This window comes from Gallus gallus, chromosome 5 (assembly GCF_016699485.2).
Source record: "Gallus gallus isolate bGalGal1 chromosome 5, bGalGal1.mat.broiler.GRCg7b, whole genome shotgun sequence".
Lineage (NCBI taxonomy): Eukaryota > Metazoa > Chordata > Aves > Galliformes > Phasianidae > Gallus > Gallus gallus.
This window is the reverse complement of record NC_052536.1, coordinates 11,150,987-11,173,921: the sequence shown is the minus strand read 5'-3', so window position 1 is coordinate 11,173,921 and position 22,935 is coordinate 11,150,987. Positions and strand designations below refer to the sequence as shown.

Here is a 22,935-nt window from a genome sequence, read left to right as displayed (position 1 = left end):
ATCAACCTCTTCTCTAGTGATATAGAATTTTTAATTAATGATAATGAACTTCGGATACTTAAAGTAGTTACCACTGTGAAATAGGGAATGCTGCCAGTATTTGTACGAAAGCTTAGCAAGGTAACTACTGATGCTTTTTTTTTTTGTACCTTGAAATTAAAAAACAGTACGTTTCGTATGTACACATACACCTACTTGAAGTACACAGTTTAAATTAAATTTGGTTTTAGCAGGAAACTCTTTTTTTTTTTTTAAGTGGAAACGGGATATTGCCCTGGCATTTTAGAAATGTTTCATCTCTTTCAGTATACTTTAAGATGAAAATGCTGCTGCTTTTCTGACCACTGCCGTATGTAGAGGTTACCACAGAGAAGAGTGGAAAATATTCTGTATATAGTTGGAGCTGGGGAAAGGCATATTTTTAATTGTGATCTTGCTTTACACAAAGTACTTGCTCAGTGTGGTTTAGTGTCATGATGTCTGCCAAAAGTTCAGCCCAAGCTCTTGCTAAGTTCTGTTTTACGGGGTTGGGAAGAAGGAGCAAGCTAAGGGCAAACAAAGAGATGTCAACAAAAGGATTGCTGAGAAGGGAGCATCAGTTGAGGGAAGTCAGTCGTAGCTGTTAACATTTAAAAAGCCCTTTCAAGGACTAACAAAATAAAGGATAGAGGTGTCCTCATCCTGAAATGGCTTTTATATTTCTGAACCTGTTATAAAAGCTTTTCTTAGAAGCTTTCTTTCTAAAAACAACATAGTTTCTGTCGTAAACAAGACAGGCAGCACATCAATACAAAGACTATCTTCACTTACTTTTATCTCTGGGCTAGGAGAGATGCCATCATTCAGTACCACAGGGAAAGAAGTAAGAGTTGTTGCCTCAACTTAACAAATGAAGAAAACAAAGAATGGAGAATTGTTGTCCTTGAACCCAACTCTGTGTAGGCTTCCAGTACTGTTGAATGTATTAGGCTTTGTTCTCAATACAAAGATTAAAAAAAAATCCCCATTTTTTAGCAAGTCAAAAGGTAAGTTAGGACAACTCTCTATAGGCGCAGTCCTAGGGGAGCAAGGAGCCAGGTAGCTTCTATATCAGGGTAGCCAGCCAAGGCCAGGCATCTCTCTTACTTGCTGTGAATGTGAACCAGCTACATCAAAATAAAGAAACAGAGAGCTTTCCTTCCACTGAGATATTACATCATATTAGACTGTCTGGGCTTCTTCATTTACCACTGTACCCAATACAGTACTAGAATACTGTACCTGGGTACAAATCCTTTTCTATTGCAATGAAGATACAGCTTTAAATATCTCTCCTCTTTTCCTTCTTTTTCTTTTGTGCTCAATAACACACAGAAGCGCTACTAAAGACAAGACATTTCACAGGAAGTATTTGCCAAATTCAATTATTCTACCCTGAGCCTGAATGATGAAACCAAACCTTGAGCATTATCAAAATGAATTGTGTTTTAGACGGAAAATTCAGTAGTTCCTCTATCTTCTGCTTCATTCATGTGTAGTAAAGCTGAATACTTCAAGGAAAATTGAACGCCTCATGGGAACCTAACATTTCCATTTGGTTTTCTTAGGGAATTGAAATTATCAGGTAACTTGAAAATGGTATGGACAAACCTTTATACGGTACGGTGACAAATTCTTCTCTGAAAAAGCTTGGACAGGGTCAACAGTCTGTTTTTGAGTCATATAACACTGTGAAAACCAAGTCTCTGAAGTCAGTTGAAAGTTGTCTGCATAGAGAATACGTGTTTTATTATAATGATTCCCTGTTTCTAATACCTTTGAATCTTTTTCTGTATGAGCAAAGAGAAATCAGAAGGAAATGTAATTGCTGTGGGGAAAACTGGCTCTGGCTCTGCATGTTCTTCCTAATCCTGTGTGACTGTAGTAGTTGCTCCTCCTTAGGGGCTTCAGCAACATTTGTGGAAGCGGCCAGTAGAGAGGTATAAGACATTACACCAGGTATCTTTATACTGATGCTTTTAATTCAATTCAAAATGATCTGAAAAAGATCTTGGTTTGAAAAACAAACAAAAAGAAGGTGCACTGCCATTCTGATGTGTGTGTGTGTAGGTCCCAAGTCAGTCCTTTCTGAAATGTTTCTGCTTGACTTTCATGCTCAGTGGAATACACAAAACTTTCACGTGCATCTGATGTCCAAATAAGCCTTGAAGACTGACACAAATCTGCATTTCCACAGTAGGGCTGTGTCACAGTACTGTCAACTGCCACTGCATTACAGACATTTTTCCTTCTACAAAAACACCTACACTAATTTGTGTCCTGACAGTCTGTGGTCCACATTTGTGATCATTCACTACTCCTCCTACTTACAGGAACCTGTAAGATGAATTAGGTCCATTGCAGCCAGTTTGTATGTGTTCTGGTGACCTGTGTTACTTAACATGCAGACAGCAGGTCCCCTTGGTTTTTGCTACTGTAAGATCTTTACTATACAAAAGGACGTATGAATAGATATTTACTCTTTTACTTTGTCCCTGTGCTGGGCCATGGATTATTAATTCAGTATCAGTCACAGCCTATTGCCTTTGAGTGACTGCAATAAATACAAAAATAAAAGGGAAATTCATTACCCGCTTTTACCTTTTTAACACCAACATCTTATTTCTTGCATCAAGTCTTTAAAATTAATGTAGTGAACTTTTCAAGCTATACACAGCATTAATAAACTATAAACTGTCCGCCAACTTTGCCAAAAACCTACTGTGCATTCTGCCTACACTGCGGTTGACTTTAACATTTTGGTATGCATTTTCTTATAGTAAACAACATAAAGTGGCAGGTGCAGTACTGCAGCAATGCATGTACACTTTGACATTAAGCATAGGAATTTGAGCTCAAGCATCAAGGTATTTTTAATTGTCTGAAATAATAAATTTTAAATAAATTAACCTGGATGTGAAAGATCACGTCCTTTTTTATATCATGATACTTACGATAGGTCTGAGACTGTAACTGTATCCTGTCTAGAAAGCATTATGTTATATAATAATATATAATATATACAATAACCTGTGGTTATGGCCCACAGGTACAAAGTACCAGGAAGAAAGATAGGTTGTTCTGCTGACTTTAGGTCTTTGTTTTCTCAGGGGGTGTACCAGGTGCCTTTTTCTATTTTTAGGTAATACATTATTTATAAAGAATTTGGGATCCAAAATGGGAAGGCTTAGTAAAAGTGTCACATATAATGCTGTTAATTTACTAGAAGTGAGGTCGGTACAGAAGACTGAGATGTTTTCTTTGCATGGAAAGCTGAGATGAAAAAAATAAGGCCATATGCTGTCCCTAAACAGCTTAGTGAGTGAATGTTCCTATATTTTCCATTTCCATTGCCAAAACTGGTACGTGTATCATATAAAATCATGTATATCAGCAACATAGACTCATGTTGGTTGGAAGGGACCACCAAGGCTCATCTAGTCCTACCTCCTGCTTGATGCAAATCCCATTAAAACACAGGGCCATGTCCAGTGTGGTTTCCAGTATCTCTAAGAATGGTAACACTGCATTGTTTCTTGGCAACCTAGCCCAGAGTTTGACCATCCTTATGGCAGTTTTTTCCTTATGTTGCATTACAACTTTCTGTAATTTGACTTGTATCCATTGCCACTTGTCATTTCATGGTGTACCTCTGTGAGGATCCTCGTTTCATCTTCCTCACTCCCTCTCATTAAGCAGCTGCAGGCAGTGATAAGCTCTCCCCTCTGCCTGCTGTTTTTCAGGCTGTGCACACCAGCTCTTTCTGCTTCTTCTTGCATGTCTTGCTGATTGCCTTGGTGCCTCTGCTGACCTGCTCTGCTCTTTCAGTGTCTTTCTTGAACTGGGGAGATCAGAGCTGGAGGCGCTGCTCCTGATGCAGGCTCACAGGTGCCAGAAAGATGGGAATTATCAAGTCCCTCAGTCTGCTGTCAGTGCTTCCGTTAGTACAGCCCAGGATGCTGCTGGCTTTCTTTGCTGCCAGGGCACGCTGCTGGTTCATGATGAGCTTGTTGTCCACAGGAACCTCCAGGCTTTTTCCTTGCAAATAGGCTCGCTAGCCAGTTGGCCTCCAGCCTGTCATGTTGCATGGGGTTATTTCATCTCAGATGCAGGACTCTGCATCTTAACGTATTGAGTTATAATTATAGAATTCAAGGCATTGGTTTGTAATTTTGTGCTAGGAAGAGCTAATAGCTTGGAGCTTGTCATTTGGGAAAGCAGTGGTGTGCTCTCTGAGTAGTCTAAATAATATGGAATTGTACAGAATGACTTTCATTTGTGGATAATCAGTTTAACAAAACTTAAGCTAAAGCTGCTGCTATTTCACGTGCGACCTGGGATAAAGAAATTACAGAAATGGTGACAAATTGCCAAACAAGGTATAATTAGTTATTTCCAGAAAGGAGATATATATTTTTTAGATTAACAATACTCTGTTATTGTTGCTCACATTTATATATAAAGTATAGGTAAGCTAATTTGGGAGCAAAGCCAATACCGTTTTTGGTTTATTCTGTTTGTTGACCAAGTGAATATTTAACTTTTCTTGTTAGATTAAAATAGTGTGGGATATTTTACTTAGAGAAAGCATTCAAAATATACTTTATTCTGAAGATATTGAGACACCACTTAATACAAATCAGTATTGGCACTGTATGATGAATGTTTTTTATACAGAGTGGTTGTTCATTACTAATGTGCTTTCACATGAACATAAATTCTCAAACTAAAATATAACTGTAGCATGTTTGTATTTTATGTCAATTTTTCTAATAAAAAACTTGATTATTTTATAAGAATTTTAAAATTATATGAGTGCTTCGGTAGTTGATAACAAGTGTGGGTTGTTTTTTTTTTTTTCTTGATGGTCGTAACAGATAATTTTCTTTGTGTTGTTAGCAAAACCCCTCAGAGGTAATACACATCTTTACTTGTGTCTTTTCTGCTCCGTTAGTTCATTTACTCTTTTTAAGAATCCTGGAATTTGTCCGAAATGCGTCTAGGAGAATGAACTCAACATATCCCTGTCCATGGTCTATTGCAGCTTTCTCAGAAGGGCTGCATGCCTGCAATGTTAGGAAAATCTGGTGTGTTGTAAATTAAGCCTCTGCTCTGAAGACTCTCAGCTAGGAGATATTACAGAGGAAACCAGCATTTCTGGTGCTGCCCATGATTTTCAGAAGATGACCCCCTTTGTTAATGAGGCATGCAATCCTAACTTGGCACGGGTCAGAGGTAGGACGATCTTCTTGCAGGTGAAATGTCATTTGCCACATTTTGCAGAGTATTAGTCTGAACCTATATTTGGTTGGCACCTGTGCTCCAAAACTGGCATCCCACCTTGTGAGGAGGCAGAATGCCACTCTGACAGATGGGGAGGAATGCAGGCATGCCAGCAAACCAGTGTATTCATCAAGGGGTCACATTTCTCTCCAGGAATGTTGAAATACCGGTACATGCAGAGCTTCTGTATCTGAGGCACACGTGTTTCTTGGCAAGGACCAAGGTTCCTGCTGAATGTCTTGGCACCGTACGTAAGGAAGCTTAGTGAATTTTCATGGCTTTCATAGGGTTTTTACACCATGGGAGCCTACATATAATTTCTGCTAAGAATGGCCCTGTGAATATAAACAGAAGAGGGAATATATTCTGCAAATTATTCTTTCTTATTAACAGATTAAGAACTGTTAAAACACCATCATAGCTTTCATGGATGATGATTCTTTTGATTAGTTAATGGTTGGTTTATCCTGGTCTGAGGGCAATAGAATGTGCAGTTTGGCAATTGACCCAAAGTGTGAATATCACAGCTTAAAATTCTACCATTTCTTTTTTGTACTATATTTTATTTTAACTTGAAAGTAAATTCTGGAATTTCTTCACACTTTTGTACTTCATCAAGAATTTTTTTTCTGTGTTTGTCAGAATAATATAATGTATTAAAATTAACTTTAGGACATGCCTTTTTTTGCTGAAAGTAATTCTGAATGGTTTATTTCAATGTTTTTACTTTTTTTTTTTTGAACCTCCAGAATTACTGTAAAGCTTTTCTATTTCATCCATTGCAGCACAGTGTTTTTCACATTTGAATAGCTGCATCAACATGAATCCTTTATAAGGACCTTAAGGTCCTTATAACAAACTTTGCCAAGTCCCAGAATACAGAAGCTAATTCACATCCCAATACTCAGCTGCCTCATGAATAAAGGAGAGTCTGTGCCTGACACTTTGAAGCTGTAGCTGTTAAACCATACAGACTATTTACCTCAATAAATCATTATAAGAAACTAAGGTACAATTATACCCACAGAGAAATCGAATTCAAAACACTGATTTATGTGGTTCAGTGCCTGTTCCCTTTTCCATCATGTTTTGAATTTTATGCATGTTTGTCATCTTTGGCTGCTTCCATGTATCTTTAAACTAATGGGTCTTGCTTTTTTAACATTCCTCATTAGGTTTGTTATTTTACTTTGACACACAGACATGATTTGCACGCTGTACAAAGTTTTGCATTTAAAATTAACTATCTAATTTCTTCTGGTATAGAGCAAAAATGGAAAATGTGAGTCATTTGCTTGAACTAACATATACCCTTCTCTGGTTAATTTGTGATCATCTAAGCTGAAATTCCATATTCTAAGAATTTCTTTGGGCTTATTTGTGGGATCTGGATGAAGACCACCATACAAAGGAATGTATCATTGTACTTTTAAGAATGTACTTGCTAATCTGGTGGATTATCATAAGGGGATGGAAGCCATATGAAATTATATTTGCAGCTAGTTCCTCAATTTCTTTATCCCTTGAAGAGATAAAATGAGACTGGAAGATGAAAATGGAACAAAATGAAAGGTCTAGCTCAGAGGAAGGAGCAGCACTGAAGCTGACAAATAATTCCATACAAAATGGTAGAAGTAAGGTAAATATATCTAGCAAGCGGGGTCAGAGACCAGCCACAGACTCAGTTAGGCCACCCAAGCCTTGAAGAGGATGAATGAGCATGCAGTGTTGTCCCATACAGCAACAGGGCGTGGAGTGATTTAATAACTAATGCATGTTTCTTAATAAAACTTCAGAAAGATACAAGATTTAAACAGAAATTTCAAATATGAAAATTAGTAAATCTACTGCAGTTCCAAAAGCTTTATGCCTTGCTAATAACTTTCAGAGCTGATGATTATGTGGTTCTAAACAATGCTGAATGCAGGTATATCACCCAGTCTGCCTGATCCCACTGATTTGTTTGGGTTAGAGCAGCACTTGTCTCTGATATTGAGAAGAAGTTATAAATCCGTTTTATTTCAGGTGTGATTGTGACATGGAAGATCTTAGACCACGTGTAACATTCATGTATCGTGTTAGAAAAGGTGCATCTGTTGAAGAGAAGTTCAAACATTTCAGACTACTTTGGCTTTAAAGTGGGCACTGGAAATTAGAGGGAGAAGCCTGAATGTTTGTTATCTTGTGAAATTTCATAGGGGCTTCAATTGATATTTAAATATGCATATATACTCTGTGTACAATGCTCATACTATAATTATATACAGAGTGTGAGTAATCAGAATATGGGTTATAACACAATCTTTTGCATGCCTTCTGTCATTCACATGAAATCTAACTAATATCTATTATATCTAACTCTTCCATTTCTGTGTATTTTTTGCTTCTCTGAATCCACAGACGTTTTGTGAGGAAATAATATAATCCCTAAAGATTTCCATATGCAAGCAACTGCTGTGCAAAAATATTATCTATCCAAAATTGAAAACTCATAAAGGATATGTCATATCCTGTTGCCCACTATTCTGGGAGTCCACGTCACCTTGCTTTTACAGATTGATAACATTTCAAATCTAAATTTTTCAAATTTAACAAATATATGGTTTTGCATTCTACTACCAACCCTTGTGTAGTGTGAGATCTCATGTACTAATCTAGACAGGGGGACAAAGTTTAGGAACCCCGAAGTAGAAAAGCGGGATAAGCCTGTACCTCCAGGTATGTTTACATTCATCACCAAGTGTGTTTTCACCTTGTATCTGGAAGAAACGTGTCTGCAATGGCAGTACCAGTCTGTATGTCAGAAAATGTTGGCTGATTTCAGGAGAATTTGACAGTGGGGCAGACTTCTACACTTCTTAAGTTTTTACAGGCTTCAGAAAAATTGGTGACTAGGTAGAAACAGAGAGTGATCCAAAATGTTCCTCTATACCAGTAGGACTGTAGCACGAATGCAACAGTATCTCCAGCCAGGCAGGCAGCTTGTCTTAGTTTCTGTATGAGCCGCCTGTTGCGTATTGCTGTGCTGCATACCCAGCTGCATTCCTTGGTGAAAGGCTGAAGGAAACCAGAGCTCCCGGTATTACTCTGGTAAGAAGAAGTGGAGGAAGAGGTCACAGAAGATAGAAGCAGAACAGGGAAATTCATGTGGGTGGACCCACATGAGCACAATAGAGCACAGATCTACTGGTAGCCCCTCTGTGAACATTTACATTGCTCATTGTTCATTAAAACTGTTCACATCTTTTGAAATTCTGTTAATGAAACCACGTTTTACAGGGGCTTTGTAATATCTAAATATTCCTACTTTCCTCTCTGCTTGATGTCCCAGAATGCAGATTCGTGCTCAATTATAAAATCAGCAATGTCATCAATGATTAAAATTTCTTACAAATTATTTTCATTGAGAAAATTTCAAATTATTAATGTTCCAGTTTGCTACGTGGTAGTGCTGGCACTGAAGCACAAAAACAAAGAACCATTATATTTTGCAAAATACTGAAATCTCATTGTGAGCTTGAAGAAATTCTGGGACATTTTCAACACTTTCTGATGTTTTGAATATTTACTAGGATTTATTGGCTCAGCTGACTTGGCATCTTCAGCCTGTCAGTTTTCTGAGCAACAAATATAATTACATCCTGAATAGTATTTGAAAGCATCCAAAGCTAGTGATAGTTTGCCACGTAAAGTGAAACGCTATCTTGCCATTGGGGATGACACAGACGCTCAGGAAGCTGGTTCTGCCAGTACTCATGCCATTTTCTTTTCCTGTAGAGACTCTTACACCTGGAACTTTCCCTCGGCTCTAAAATGGTATACGTCAAAAATAATAGTGCTTGAGTTCCTAATGAAATCCCTTACCAAAATATCTAAGGAACACTTTCAGGTGTATGTTTTGGTCTAAATATGGGTTTTAGAGAAGTGTAAGTACCTTAGCTACATATTATCTTTGTTGAAATAGTTGTGCAGGTGTAACCTGGATGTGGATGCAGCTGTGATAGTATGAAAGGGCCGTGTCTGTTTTCCATAAAATGAGGAATTTCACACATGAGGTAGAAAACAACCTTATGATCTCATCACAGTACAGGGCCTGAGCTGATTAAATTGAGGCAGTATAAGTAAGCATAACTTTTGTATGTAGACAAGTCTTAAAAATGGCATGAGCACAGAATAGGCTTGAATAGTTTACAAAACAGACTGTTAGTTGCAGCCTATCACACACATGGGGAGAACAGTTTTTAAACAAAGTTAATGAGTTAACGGTGCAGCTCTGTATGTGCCAAGGAGATATGTCTATGCTTGGGATATGTCCCAAGAAAGTACTGTGAATCTTAATCTCATGTACCTGAACTGATTTATTGACATTACCTAGCAAGAGTTTTTTAATGGCTAGCTTGCAAAAAGTAATACAATTGAACAAGGAATGTCTTCTGCATGTTTTTTTCTGATCTTTTCTTCTAATGATAGATGCTGTTCAGTCACTAAAGCTTCAAGTTCATACAGAAGTTCTTTGATTTTAGCAATGATTTTTCAGGATATCCAGGGATTATATATAATAGATGGTGTGTATAGTATGAGCAAACAAAGCATCAACAATAACCTTCTAGCATGGTTTTATCTGGATGTACTGAATTACAAGGAAAACAGTTTTGGATTTTTTCCTAAGTCTTACGGATCGTAGATTGCATGTTTAAAAGTGAGAAAGGAGTAGCCAGACAAAGAAAGAGAAACAACACAAAAAGCCTAAAGTTTGCATGAGTTACACTATGCTGAAATCCTGGCCTCAGATCAATAAGGAATCCTTTATCTGACACATATTGAGGGATTATATACTCAGTGTTTTAGAGGATGTGTTTGAACAGCATTGACATCAAAACCTTCTGAAAACTCCAGGTGGATTATGAACTGTGTACTGTTTATATCTGTAAGTATAAGCAGCCGAAGAGTTGTTTCAGAGTCTTATCTATGCTGCACTTTTGCAAGTATGCCATGCTTATTTCTTAGGAAATAATTATTAATGAGCAATGGGGTGTTTATGTTGGTTGAGTGGTTAAGGCATAAGGTCTCAAAAGGTCAGGGTTTCCCTTGCAGTTACGCTACAGACATCCGCTGTGAATGGGATAAATCAAGTTCTCATTCTACAGCTCTGTTTCTCTATGCATACAGTAGGCATGGTAGTTGCAGCATGTGATGGGATATTACTTGTATTTGAAAAGTGCATGCAAGTACTGCTAAAGATAGAATACAGCTGCTTTAGGTGTTGCAATTTGAAAAATATTTTAGAGAGGGCAATGCTACACTTCCAAAAATTTAGTCTTGGAAAAACAATTAACTGTATCTTCCAAGAATCTGTGCTTGGAGAGTCTGAAAACCACATAGAGGGCATTTAATTTAAGCGGTTGTAACTTAGCTGTACTGATCTCCACACTTTAAACCATTTAAGCAAGCTTGTTTTGCTGTGAAGAATGTCAAAGATGCTGAATGAAACAGCTCAGTGAAGACCTCAATGAAACAGCTATTTATTTTGGGGTGGGGCAGTTATGCAGTATTTTAGGACACCTGGAAAAGTGTTTAATAGAACGCATCTTACCGTATATTCTGGGATCTGAGTAAGGCAATAGATCCAAATGTGAATAGAAAACACACACGCTCACATAAAGACAACCAGCATAGAAACAGAAGGGGAGGGAAGTGACTGTAATGATCAAGTCCTTGCACTGTATCTCACACATTATAATCTCAGGGAAAAGCTCAATGGTAGATTTAGAAGGCACACATACAGAAAAGCCTTTCTGAGTCCACACTTTGTCCTGTCAGTTATTTTAATAGTTTCAACCTGCTGCTTCTTACTGCTGCCCAGCTCTCTTAAAACATGGAGAAATTTGGATGGGGGGTGGGGAGGAAGGGATGACAAGGGCTGGGCTTTTAAAAATCGATTTGAGTAAAGAGTTATCCTGTTATCTCTTGGATATTTAGGAGGAAAACATTGTTGCATATTGAAAAAAACAACGACGCTGTGTTAGATACTTCTAGCAAGTTACTTATATTATGCCTAAAATTGGTTTTCTGTTTATTTTCGTGACAAATTAAATTGCAAAAGGACTGCCAGTGGCAGCAAACTAGTTAATAGAAATCAGGAGAACTGTGGAGTGGAGAAAGTAAAAATGAACAGCAGTGGATCTGCTGTTATAATACTCTTTTGTCTGACAAGTTTATGCACTTTATTTCAAATGTTTGATTTCTGTATATAAGTGAACACTCAGAGTATTCTTGAACACCACAGAGAAATAGGATATTTAGTTCTGCTTTACAGCAATGGGACTTCTTCAAAATCCAGATTTCATCAAGTTTATGTTAGAATAAATGAAAATTATCTGTTTTGAGGACTGATAAATTTCAAGCACCTTTCACTTGTGATCAGTCTTTACCAGGTCATTTATTAGCACGTCCGCTGCTGTGTAAGGGCAGCTTACTTGGAACTGTTTGTTGTTCTGCTGGTGCCTTTAGGCAACAAAGCCAACAAAATCTCGGTTGGATAACATAAAGAACAAAACATGTAATTTAGTGATAGACAGATTCCAACAGTGGATGAATATGATTGAGGAAACACAGTATAAAAACAAGAGCAGGTTAAATCTAACATAAAGTCTTACCCCTTTGGCTGAAGAGTTGTTCTGAATTGCAGCAGGTACGGCTCTGTGAAGTCCTTCAGGGGTCAGTGCCTCTGTTACTACAGGCAGCTCAGCAGAGTAATTTGTCTGCTATACAGCATTCCTATTATTTTAATCTTTTGTTTTGTGAATGCCTGACCCCAACAGCAGTTTGATGGCTGGTGGGTGATACCCATGCATGTTCGAAGCAGAACAAGGATGTTAGTCAGAGATAACAACATGGTGACAAGAAGTGAAACTTTGCCTAAAGTCACGTTGTGGCATGGTGTTGAATCTGGAAAAATTCATTTCCATATTTCCATGAGTGTTTTGACTTTCTGTGGGAATACTGCACTACTGACCACTTTTACTTGGACTGTCATAAAACCAGTAGCTTTTGCCATGAAGGCAAGAAGTAGGATTAGATAAGTAGCAAAGGAAAGAAAGCGCTGACTCAGGTGTATCAGAAGGGTTATAAAGCACTCAGATCTTCAGTGCTGTGCAGCCCCTCTTCCCTCTTTTTCTAACTGGCACTAATTTCACTTGTAAGGGTTACAGCGCTGAGCATTGTTTTTACTTATGCAGGTATTGAGATGATACATTTTAAAACATTTGAGCCAAAGATATCTCTTTTATTCCTTCAGGCTGAAGAGAAAATTTTAGTTTGTGTGGTTGGATTACTTTACAAATTTGCTGAAGAAAGTTTTTGATTGTTTGCTTTGTATACCTATAGTAAAACTTGTGACTGTGTATTTTCCTAAGGAAAGCCTGTATGAACAGCCCACTAGTAGGTAATGAGTGTGGTCAAACAAAGAATTTTTTTTCTTCTTTCAAAATGTTTTGATTTCACACAGAAGTACACACGTGTATCTGTCTATACGCTATAAATGTATTTGTCTTCCTGTGTCTCCATGAATATAAATATACATACATACACACAACATTAAGAATGTGAATGTATGTAATAATCTCATGCAATAATTTAATGGAATTTTATAAATTCTATGTGACGTATTTCTTGTTAGGTGAATGGCTAAACTAAGAATTAAGAATGTAATGAGTTGGGATTAATGCTAACAATTTCCCTTGTCACACTTATGTGATTTGATTCTAAGATGGCAAAGGAAACTTGATGTAATGATAGTTTCTTCCTTTACTCACTAGATGAGAACTTGTTACTATAAGCATTCTTCTATACACATTGAGTGAAAGCAAGCTGTTAGCAGCGAGTAAGGGAGAAGCTCACATTGTGGTCTTGACATGTACTGCTTCAGCCTGGCTCTTTTAGCTTATTCATGAACTGGTTTCACTTTAAAATGTGTAGGTGTCCTAAATATCTTATTTGTCTTGATCTGAGTTTTAATAATACCTAAGATGTGCAGAAAGGCGAGGAATGCTACACATATGCAGATACAAATGAAGGAGTTATAGCAGGCCCTGCTACATTGTTCTCTAGCACCTCTATTAGGCTGCATTTGTGGGTAGGAGTTTCTGCTCTCTGTTAATTTTGTAGACCTGCTAAAATGATTGAATTTATTATGTAGGAGACATAAAAATGCAGTTTGAATGTTGAACTGTTAAGATCTGAACATAGATAACAGTCTTAGATATTCAATGAAGGTCATTTTTAATTTTTGATGGTGGTTTTATTGTTTGTAACTTATACTGTTCTTGGATAGCAATATAATTCATTTCTTTTCGTAATGAAACTGTAATATCTGCAACATTACTAACAGAACAATTGTTTTTGAAATACCTTGTATTTTTGATGGTGAAAAGTAGGTAAGGAATTTCAAATTTAAATTACTGATTACTGACTCTGAAGTATGTTGTGCTATATTGAAGTAAATGAAAATTGAAACAAGTTGGGCAAATATTATTGTGTAGCTTCTTTCTGCAATCCTGTTTAATGACATCTCTGTGTGCAATAGACACTTTGAAGGGAGAGAGAAAGTAATTGATAGTGAAATTGTTTGCTTGATTTATAGACCAGCTTTCCAACTCTAGTTCATAAACTTCTGGCCAGAAAAATTACTTGATTTTTTTTCCCCCAGTAAATGCTAATATAATAAAGCACGGTGCCTACCAGAATTATGTATATGTGATATTTTTACATGCTATGAGAAGCAGATTGGAACCATAACCATTTCCATTTTAACATGTAAAAATGCAACTACTGGATTTTTTAAATTACTTTAAAATTGTGAGATACCAAAAGACAATCTGTAGCTACAAGTAATTTCATTAAGAATTCTGAAGTTCAAGTGTTCAGACTTACAGCTCTTGAGAAATGTATGGTGCATTTGTGACTTGAAAGCACTTTTAATGGTCGTGCAGGGAAAGATTCTCAAGCCTAGTATAGGACAGCATGCCTGGAAAGTGAACCTTCAGTGTGGAATATTTTTAAGTTTAGACAGCACCAGTAAGTAAAGTAACCTAGTTCATGTTCTTGCATTGTAAGTAATTGACTTGTGCATCTTAGTGACCTTTTAGAAAGGAAGAATTTGTTTGTGTTTGTTGTCTAGAGATTTTGGCTGTTCTGTACCTTTCCACAGGACAACTTAAATTTTGAGAATGAGCTGAACATTGACTTCAGTCTGTTTAAAAAGAAAAAAAAAAAATACAACCCCAGTATTCAATGTCCTGTCATGCTGATTATCTACCTTACAGCTTGTTTTATAAGGCAATTTATACTCACTGCATTGGTAGGCATTTGCAAACCTCAGTTTCACTGTGGGCTTTTTTTTTTTTTAATGAATTGCTTTATTTTTTCTGTACTACAATGATTAATCAACAAACAACATATTTCTTTAGGGTATTGCAGAAGGTGAGTGACAATCTAGCAGAGATTCAAAGATCACTGATCCACCCATGAATTCTCCTAATGACTACCATCCGATAAAGAGGATATTTCACATCATGAATTAATCCTAAAGAGAGATCAGTGATCTCTCCTGACTAGTAATAATCTTTAAATTTTAGGTAGGAAACACTTCCTGCTTTTGGAATACTACATGTGATCTACTAATTTAGGGTGGTTATTTCATAATTGTGTTATGGTAATGTTTTCTGTATGCGTGTTGTAATTCAGTGTGATGGTAGGAATGTGAAGAAGTATGCCAGGTTGGATAATCCTGTGCTACACAGCATGGGGAATTGCAAAACACTGCCTGAACAACAACTGTGGAGACAGCAGCCCCAGGGTTGCCTCAGTGGTACGCACTTGTATACCAACATACTGATTAAAAGAGCTAGAACTCTGTGATGATTGACTTAGACAAAAATTGTATTTAATATATTAAAATCCTGTAGATAGGAAAGGCATTCTGTGATTCTTATATTCTCATTTCTATGTTTTACTGTCTTTCTGCTGTTAAGATGAAACTGCATTTTTTTTCTTTTTAAACAAATGAAAAAAGGCTGTTCGGTCTCTGTGACAAATTCCCTAAGGAAAAATCTAATTAAAGCTGATCTAATCTAATCCAACCACTAGGTGTGGTTGAATCCTCAAGCTGTGCTCCTACAGGCAGTTGGAGCTCAACTGACGTGATCTGCTTGGCGAAATTGAATTCGGTTTTGAAGATTGCTACCAAAACTCCATCAAGAAAACAAACCAGAAAGGGATGGGATTTACAGGTGTTTTTCTGATCATATCACTAAAGCCCATGTTTCATTTCCTGAGATTCAGATATAGTATCCTATTCTCCTGATTGCTATGCATTTTCCCTTTCCAGGATGTTTTCTGCTTGCTAACCAAGATAAGAATAGGTAAATAAATATCCAAATGGGATTAAATCAACTAAACTTTGTTTTTATGGCCAGCAATCAAAGCTTCAGAAGGCTGATTCTTTTCCTTTCCTCACCTCCCCACAGTGGCTGTACACAGCATTGGGGAAAGTCCCACATTAAAAGGTTTCTGAGAAACTTTTATTTCTGTAAAACTGGAATCCTAGAATTGTCCAGTTCTGAAAGCAGACTGATTGCATGTGAATTGCTTCTGATCCCTTTTCTCTTGGAATTCCTTTGACAACTCTTTCCCAGCTTTTCCCCTTGACATATCATTTTGTACTCTTTCCTTGCTACTCTCTGCTGCTGTCCTCCAGAAGCAGGCATTTTGGTCCCATCTTGTGTTCAAATGTTTGTGTTAACTATTAAAGTACCTTGCTGCTCATACTGAACTTTCTGAAATCTTTTTATGCTCTCAGATCATTTATGCATGGTTGATAATTCCTAAGTTTTCAGGAAAGGATCTAGAACATTTGTACTTCAGGAAAGGAAAATACTACAACAGTGGGAGCACAAACATGTATGTAAACACTACCTTATCCTACTTAGATTTGGAGATACGTCTGCTAGTTAATGTGTATTCTTAGCACCAGAGATTTCACAATACTAAATGTCACTGCTGTCTGTTACAGTCCTTCATTATGAGCACTCATGACAAGTCACAGAGTCGTTACGATTTTTTTAGGCTTTTCATCTGTTTTCCTCTAAATCAGTGATAGTCTTAGCTTCCTTCCAACTAGTACAGGCTGCGGATAGATAAACTAAACCTAGTAATATCTTTTTATTTACATAAGTACTTTGCACACATAAACTGCTCAAATATCTCAGTGGTCTGAGTCAGCCTCTGTGCAGCTGGCTTGCTGATCTAATCGAAGTTACTTTCAAATAGGCGGTTCTCTTTCAGGAATTAACATGCCAACCCTTTATAGTCTCCCTTTGGTTTTTGTCAATTGGCAATTTCCAAAGCTTTAAGAAAATTCGTCTTTTATGGACAGTTTTGTATTTTTCATAGTATTGCTACTGTAGCCATCATACAAGATATTGTTTCCTTTATTTATAGTGTGAATGCTATATTAGAAATCTTTTCGTTGTTAATTTTATTTCCCCGTGAGTAAAGATTTTTCTACCTACTTTTAAATTCAGTTTACCATTATTTAGTCATGTCTTACACAGCTGTCCTTAAAACTTAAGCTAGGGTCAATTTGTTATATATCCTCAACTGACAAAATATTCACATTTTTGTGGATGCGGGATGGCAAAGTTAATGTGCCTGCATAGAGAAAAGAGCTTCCGTCTACAGCACTGTTAATTCTGGCCCAATGATCACTCCTGGTTTGCTTAATCTCAGACCTTTCCAGTCCTTCTCAAGCTGTCTCTACCTTATCTTCTCATCTCAAACATTTATTTGTTTTAGTTGCCAAAAAAAAAAACAAAAACATGGAATAATATGTTTTATAATGATGTGGAGTCCTGCGAACTAAAAATAATGCTTTCAGAAGCCAATGCTAGCATGTTCCTGTCAGCCCAAAAATACACTGTGAAGGCTTAGAAAGTGGAAATTCACTCAAAAATGTGGTCTGTATAGCTCTAGTACTCAAGTCAGGAATGATTTGTCCTTGCCTATTACATTCTACAGAAACTATGCTACAGAACTTTAAGACCAAAAGTGTTTTCTTTTTTTCTTTTCTTGCTTCTGTCTCATTCAGTGTGCAAGTAAGCTTCTTGATTTTATTCCTTGTTTTTCTTTGGCATCTTGGTGATTTAAACTCTATATACATACTCATTCTATCACAGTGTTTTCAAAGAAAGTGCAGAGGTTTCAGAGGAAGCTTGTAAGTGGTCAGGCTGGCTCTGGCTCCAGGTCCATCACAGCTGGAGTTGATCTAAGTTTGGGCTGCCTTGTCCTCTCTTCTATTGCCTCTGGCTCTGTGTTTCCACCTTCTCCATTGTGCTGGCACTAGTTCTTGTGTGATCATTCTGTGAATTGCTCCTTGGAGCAGATCTGGTTGAAAAGTTTTTTTGTTTGGTTGTGCATTTCTTTTTTTAAAACAACTTCTGTGGGGTTAGCTTCCAGACAAGTCACCTCCCTGAACTGGCTCCTGCACACTTGTGTGGGTGTTAGTGCTGATGCAAGGGAAAGAACAGAAATGCTTAGTTGGTAGAGAAAGGATGGGAGGCAAGACTGTGTTAACTGAACATTTGTCTGTTTAACGTGCCACGGGATCACATCAGCAGGCTGCAGTTCCACTCTTTCCTTCAAGCTAAAAGTAGTGATATGATCTCCATACCAACATCCTTTCACTCTCTGTCTATCTCCTCTTGTGCCAGCAGTAGCTTTTGTGTAGCTGCTTTCAAATCACAACAGCTCCTCTTCCACAATCCAGATCTGTTTCTTTAACTGACTTAATATTAGTGCTGGTAGTGAGGGTGGAGCCACAAAGGTATATTCTTTGATGCCAGCCATCAAGCCACATAAAGTAACTGTGGAACTGCAGCTTGTGGAGTATAGTCATTAGATTTTACAAATTAAACTAATTTGCTTAGCCTTGATGTCACTTTTAAGAAGGTTTTTCTTGAATGAAATATTATTTCCCCAACTCTTCCTTCAACACACGACTTCCAGATAAAGTCTTTTTGCAGACACCTGTCAGTACACAGCCCAGATCTGGTGTGTTTCATATTCCAGAAGTTGATCATGTGGTTTTTATACACCCATATGTATTTCTATTTGTATTTAAATAGAAAAATGAGAATGCAATACAGTTAAAGTAAGGAATGCTCTAAAAGATTTTCACATAAGAATAATTTCATATGCTTACCTGATGTGTGCATCTACTCATAGGGGAAGATTAGGTAGATCTGCAGAGAGTGTAAATGATCGGTGCTCCTTTAGCGTTTTACATAATTGAAGGTCTACCACATGGTTCATATTCTAGTCACACAAAGCAGGGGAATTACAAAAGGTAAATGCTGAATCAAGTCAAGGGTTGCAGTAGTCATGCAAGACAGAATTCTCACCTACTTTAATCACTAAAATATAGATATTTTGTTTAAATTAATGTTTTTTTAGTCAGAGGAAAGGATAGGCCAGACAGTGGGCAGTTTTTCTTTTCTACATAGTTAATTATGGGCACAACAGGACAATACTGAAACATACTATGGAGATGCCATTCTGTATTAGTGTATTTGATTTTAATAGAATTCTACACAATAGACACAATTACAAAATAGAATTCTACATAGCTACTCTTACGAGAGCAGCTCCAAAAGTAATGCCTCCTATTTTGTTATATTGGCCTACAAGGTCAGGAGCAGATGCTGGTGGTATGGTAGTAGAGACTGAACCTTCCTGCTAATATTCCATTATATGTTGTTGCTGCATGGCAGATGGCAGCAGAGGGGCAGTCTTACAGAATGGCATCTGACGTGGAAGTACAAATGAAGCAAAAGTTGGAAAAAATGGCACACACTGGCATTCATCAACATGTGCTGAATGTTTCTGGAGACCAACCAGTGGATGTGAGCACAGGGAAGCGGTTGGTGGTGCGTTTCAGCAGTGGTTACAGTGGGTCTCCTCCACTGGTGCAGATATTTACGAGCGTGTCATGAAGGCTGTTGTTCACTGCTGGTGAAAATGCATAGCTAATGGTGGTGACTATGTTGAAAAATAGTGTTTTGTAGCTGAGACTTTGCTCAACCAAACAGTGTTATTGCGCTCTTTGTATCTGTTGTAATTTCCATAGAAATAAATAGGAGGCATTACTTTCAGAGTGACCTACATAATTTCCTGAAGTCATCTGAGTTATAGTTGAGCCCTGATGTTAGTTTGTCATATACATAAATTTTCCTCCCCCTTAAGAGTAGAAAAGCTTTGCAAGACTGGCAGCTTTTTCTGTCTTAAGAAACTTCAATTATTTCATCAGCTTATCAGTTACTCTTTCTACAGACAGAGCAGCACCCTTTCTAAAGAAGCTATGAATGATAGAAGTGACAGTGATTTGATCCAGGAAGAACTTTCCAGCAAGTATCTGAGAAAATGCATTGTTCCTGATTTTTTTCATGAAAAAAAATCAAAACATAGAGCTGGAAATTTCATTATGGGTTGGAAATAGCTTAGTTATTGAACACAGGGCTGTTTGTTTTGTCCAGTGAGTGTGTTCACAAACCTTTGGTAAATTCTGGAAGAAAAAAAAATCCAAATAGTGTAAAGCTCTTCCTGGCTAATAATATAACATCCTCAGCATAACCGTACTAGAAAAATTGTCTCCAAACCTTAAGGAGTAGCATCTTAAGGGCAAGAGTCTGAATCTAAATGTAAGTATAAAAGCTGGAAAAGATTGAACATATGCTATTTCCCACCAGCACAATATTAAATGCAATTATTTTCTTTCTGCTAAAATCTTGAATATATCTTGCAACACAACCTCAAAGAGTCCCCCGCTGCTGTTGATTATAGTGAATCCCACTTCCTGCCACCCAGTAAGTCTTTGCAATTTTCTCTTTTTCGCCACCCTGTGGAGATAAATAATGTATATTAATGTGAAAATATCAACAGTAAAATCCCTTAATATTCTCCACAAAATAAAACTTCTCTCTAAATCAAAGGATTCCTATCTTTCATTATTTTTTTTTTTTTAGCAAAAAGAAACAAGTTCCTCATGTAAAGGCTTTGAAAAGTTTGAATCCCACTCTTAGAAAACAAGTGTGCCAAATACTGAGTGAGAGAGAGTTAGGGTTTTTAGAATCTGAAATTCAAGAATGAAAAAAAGGACTCAGTATGGTATACTACATTTAGAGCACCTATTTTATTCTCCTATCTTTCTCTTTCATTAAATAGGCCTTAATAAATTCTTTAACATAGAACCTTAGAAAGTACCTTACAACGTCTATTTTTTTTGTTATTCCTTTGGAACTGCTCCCTGTGCTGAACATGGTGGTTATGCAGGATGTTTTACAGAACGTTCATCATATGTGGCCACAATAGATGTGTATGCATTCAAATCGAATACAGTGCTAATTCCATAGTCAACTCTCCCTAATTTTGTACATTGAAAGAATAACAATTTTTCCTTGCAATTACGAGTTCTAGAAAGAAAAAGCAAAAACAGAAGCTGTGACACCTTGAAAATATCTCCAGATTCCAATACTTGATTGAAAAATGACTGTACTAAAGAAGCTAATAACTTCTGTTCATAAGAGTTGGGGATTTGGAGGTGGTGGCCCCATGGTTTATTCTATAGTGTTTTCCTTTTTCTCATCATAATTTTATTTTAAATTCCAACTTCTGGGAGCAAAAGCTTTCCTATGCTGAAGGCGATGAATGTTTCCATTTTTATTATTATTTTTTAAAATCAAAATGTTCACCTTGGGCATGCCTTTCTGTTGCATAAATTAGAAAGCTAATTGAAACACATGTTAAGAACAGGAAAGGGAGAGAAAAAAAGAAAAGGAAAACCATAAGAACAGAAACTTTAGTCACGGACATTTTAGATGCTTAAGAAAAAAATCCTAACCGGTCCCTATTATTAAAATACCATGGAATTAAAATAATGCCAAAATACTGAGAGGCGAAATACTGAGAGGCAAATTATGCCTCCCTCCTCTTGGGTTGTGGCAGGCAAGAATTCAAGGACTCAGCCAGGAGGCTAATTTCTGTGGGAGGAGGAGAGTGAGAAGGGAGGATACCTTTTGTGTCTCAGCTTAGGAAGCTGGCACCAGAAAAAAAAAACCAGGCAGTTATGATATGGGTTGTATTAGCTGTTGTGGTGCTTGGCATGAGTACAATACCAGCACAGGCTGTTTCAGGCTGAGATAGATGTTGCTTCCTTTGTTTGTCCTTATCTCCCCTATCAAATAGCAGCTGCTGAGAAGGTATGTTCTCCATGGTGTTTTTTGAAAGGTACACAAAATGTTTTCGGTAGAGTCTTGCTGTTAGATTTCGGTGTAAATAATGTTATTTGTAATGTGTGTAAAAATCCATCCAGATCAGGAAGACTGTTTGCTACTTTCTGCCCCAATTCTATAAACGTTTATATGCATGTTTAGTTTTAACCAGAAGCAGTCTCTGTTTGGGTGAAGTGTAGTATGGCTGCATCTGCTAGTTGGGAACTTGACCTGCTTTGCATATATACGTTTTATATATGTAGCATAATTTTACACCAAGAGAGTAGCCTGTAGATGGGAACTGAATTGTTTAAGAGTCCATCAAAGAAATTAAATCAGGCCACCTAAGATGAATATTTTTGTACTTTAGTGCCATATATTCATTCATAACTGAGCAAATAATAGGCATAACATAAGCACTAACAGAAGTCAGAATTTATTCAGTGTCTGAGGTAAGAAAAACAAAACCAACTTGGATGGTGTTAACATGTTGGTGATTTATGAGTACCTTTTATGATTAAAACTAAAGGTTCTTTTGAATTATTTTACATGGCACAAAGAGGTTTTTGTTTGTTTTGAAAATGTAGGTATGATAAGACAGCCAAAATACTTAGCATCAAGTTGGCTGTGCATCCTTGTGCTTCTACCAGGCTGCTATAATAGTGCAATGTATAGTCCTCCTACTGCGTGTGACATAGGTCTCCAAAGATGTGAAGCCTGAGCCTCATTACTAACTTGCCTGGGTGTTTTTACACGTTATCTATTCCATCAACTTAGTTCCTGATACTGCTGAAGTTTATATGCCTAGAATTACACAGAGTGAATAATTCTATTAGAGTAAATGGGACTGCTACAAATGTGTGAAGTGAAACGTGCATGTGAGTCTTCACAGAGCTGGGACTTTTAATAGGAATCTCGTTATGCATAAATATAATTAATATGAGGAGTCTTTTATGGAATATGTCTCCCAACAATCTCATTCCATGTAGAAAAACAGGACAAGAAGATGAAAAGTCCAGAAAGGATAGGCCCCGGCTTTCCTAAAGCATATGCTTACGTTTGCCTGCATCCGATATAAGCAGATAGGGATCTGTCTAAATGGAGCTTGAGGCATGCATTCTTTGCATTGCTCTTTGCTCAAGTGACTTGGTGTAAGTGACTTGTTCAGAAACACTGTAGGTTTGTAGCACAGCCAGGAACAGAACTCACATCTCCTGACTCACAGTAGAGACAAGACCTCTGCAATTTATGTGACGAGTCCATTTGCCATATTTCTATATGAGGGCGATTCAGTGCTGCTACCTGCCAGCCT

General features: G+C 37.2%; 1 protein-coding gene and 1 long non-coding RNA gene across 4 annotated transcripts in view; one reads left to right on the top strand and one right to left on the bottom strand.

Moving 5' to 3' along the window:
• The window catches only part of SOX6 (SRY-box 6), a 404,747-nt gene that overhangs the window by 3,811 nt on the left and 378,001 nt on the right, over positions 1-22,935 (top strand). The gene's annotated exons all lie outside the window — the stretch shown is intronic.
• The window catches only part of LOC107053389, a 31,346-nt gene continuing 10,389 nt past the window's right edge, over positions 1,979-22,935 (bottom strand). The window contains exons 3-4 of one of the 3 annotated variants that reach the window (XR_005860134.2): positions 11,958-20,252; positions 1,979-5,636 (exon numbers count right to left, since the gene is read on the bottom strand). This is a non-coding gene — a long non-coding RNA (uncharacterized LOC107053389). Of the gene's footprint in view, positions 20,253-22,935 lie in introns of all 3 variants that reach the window. The other 2 variants (XR_001466572.4, XR_001466571.4) reach the window with 2 other exon arrangements.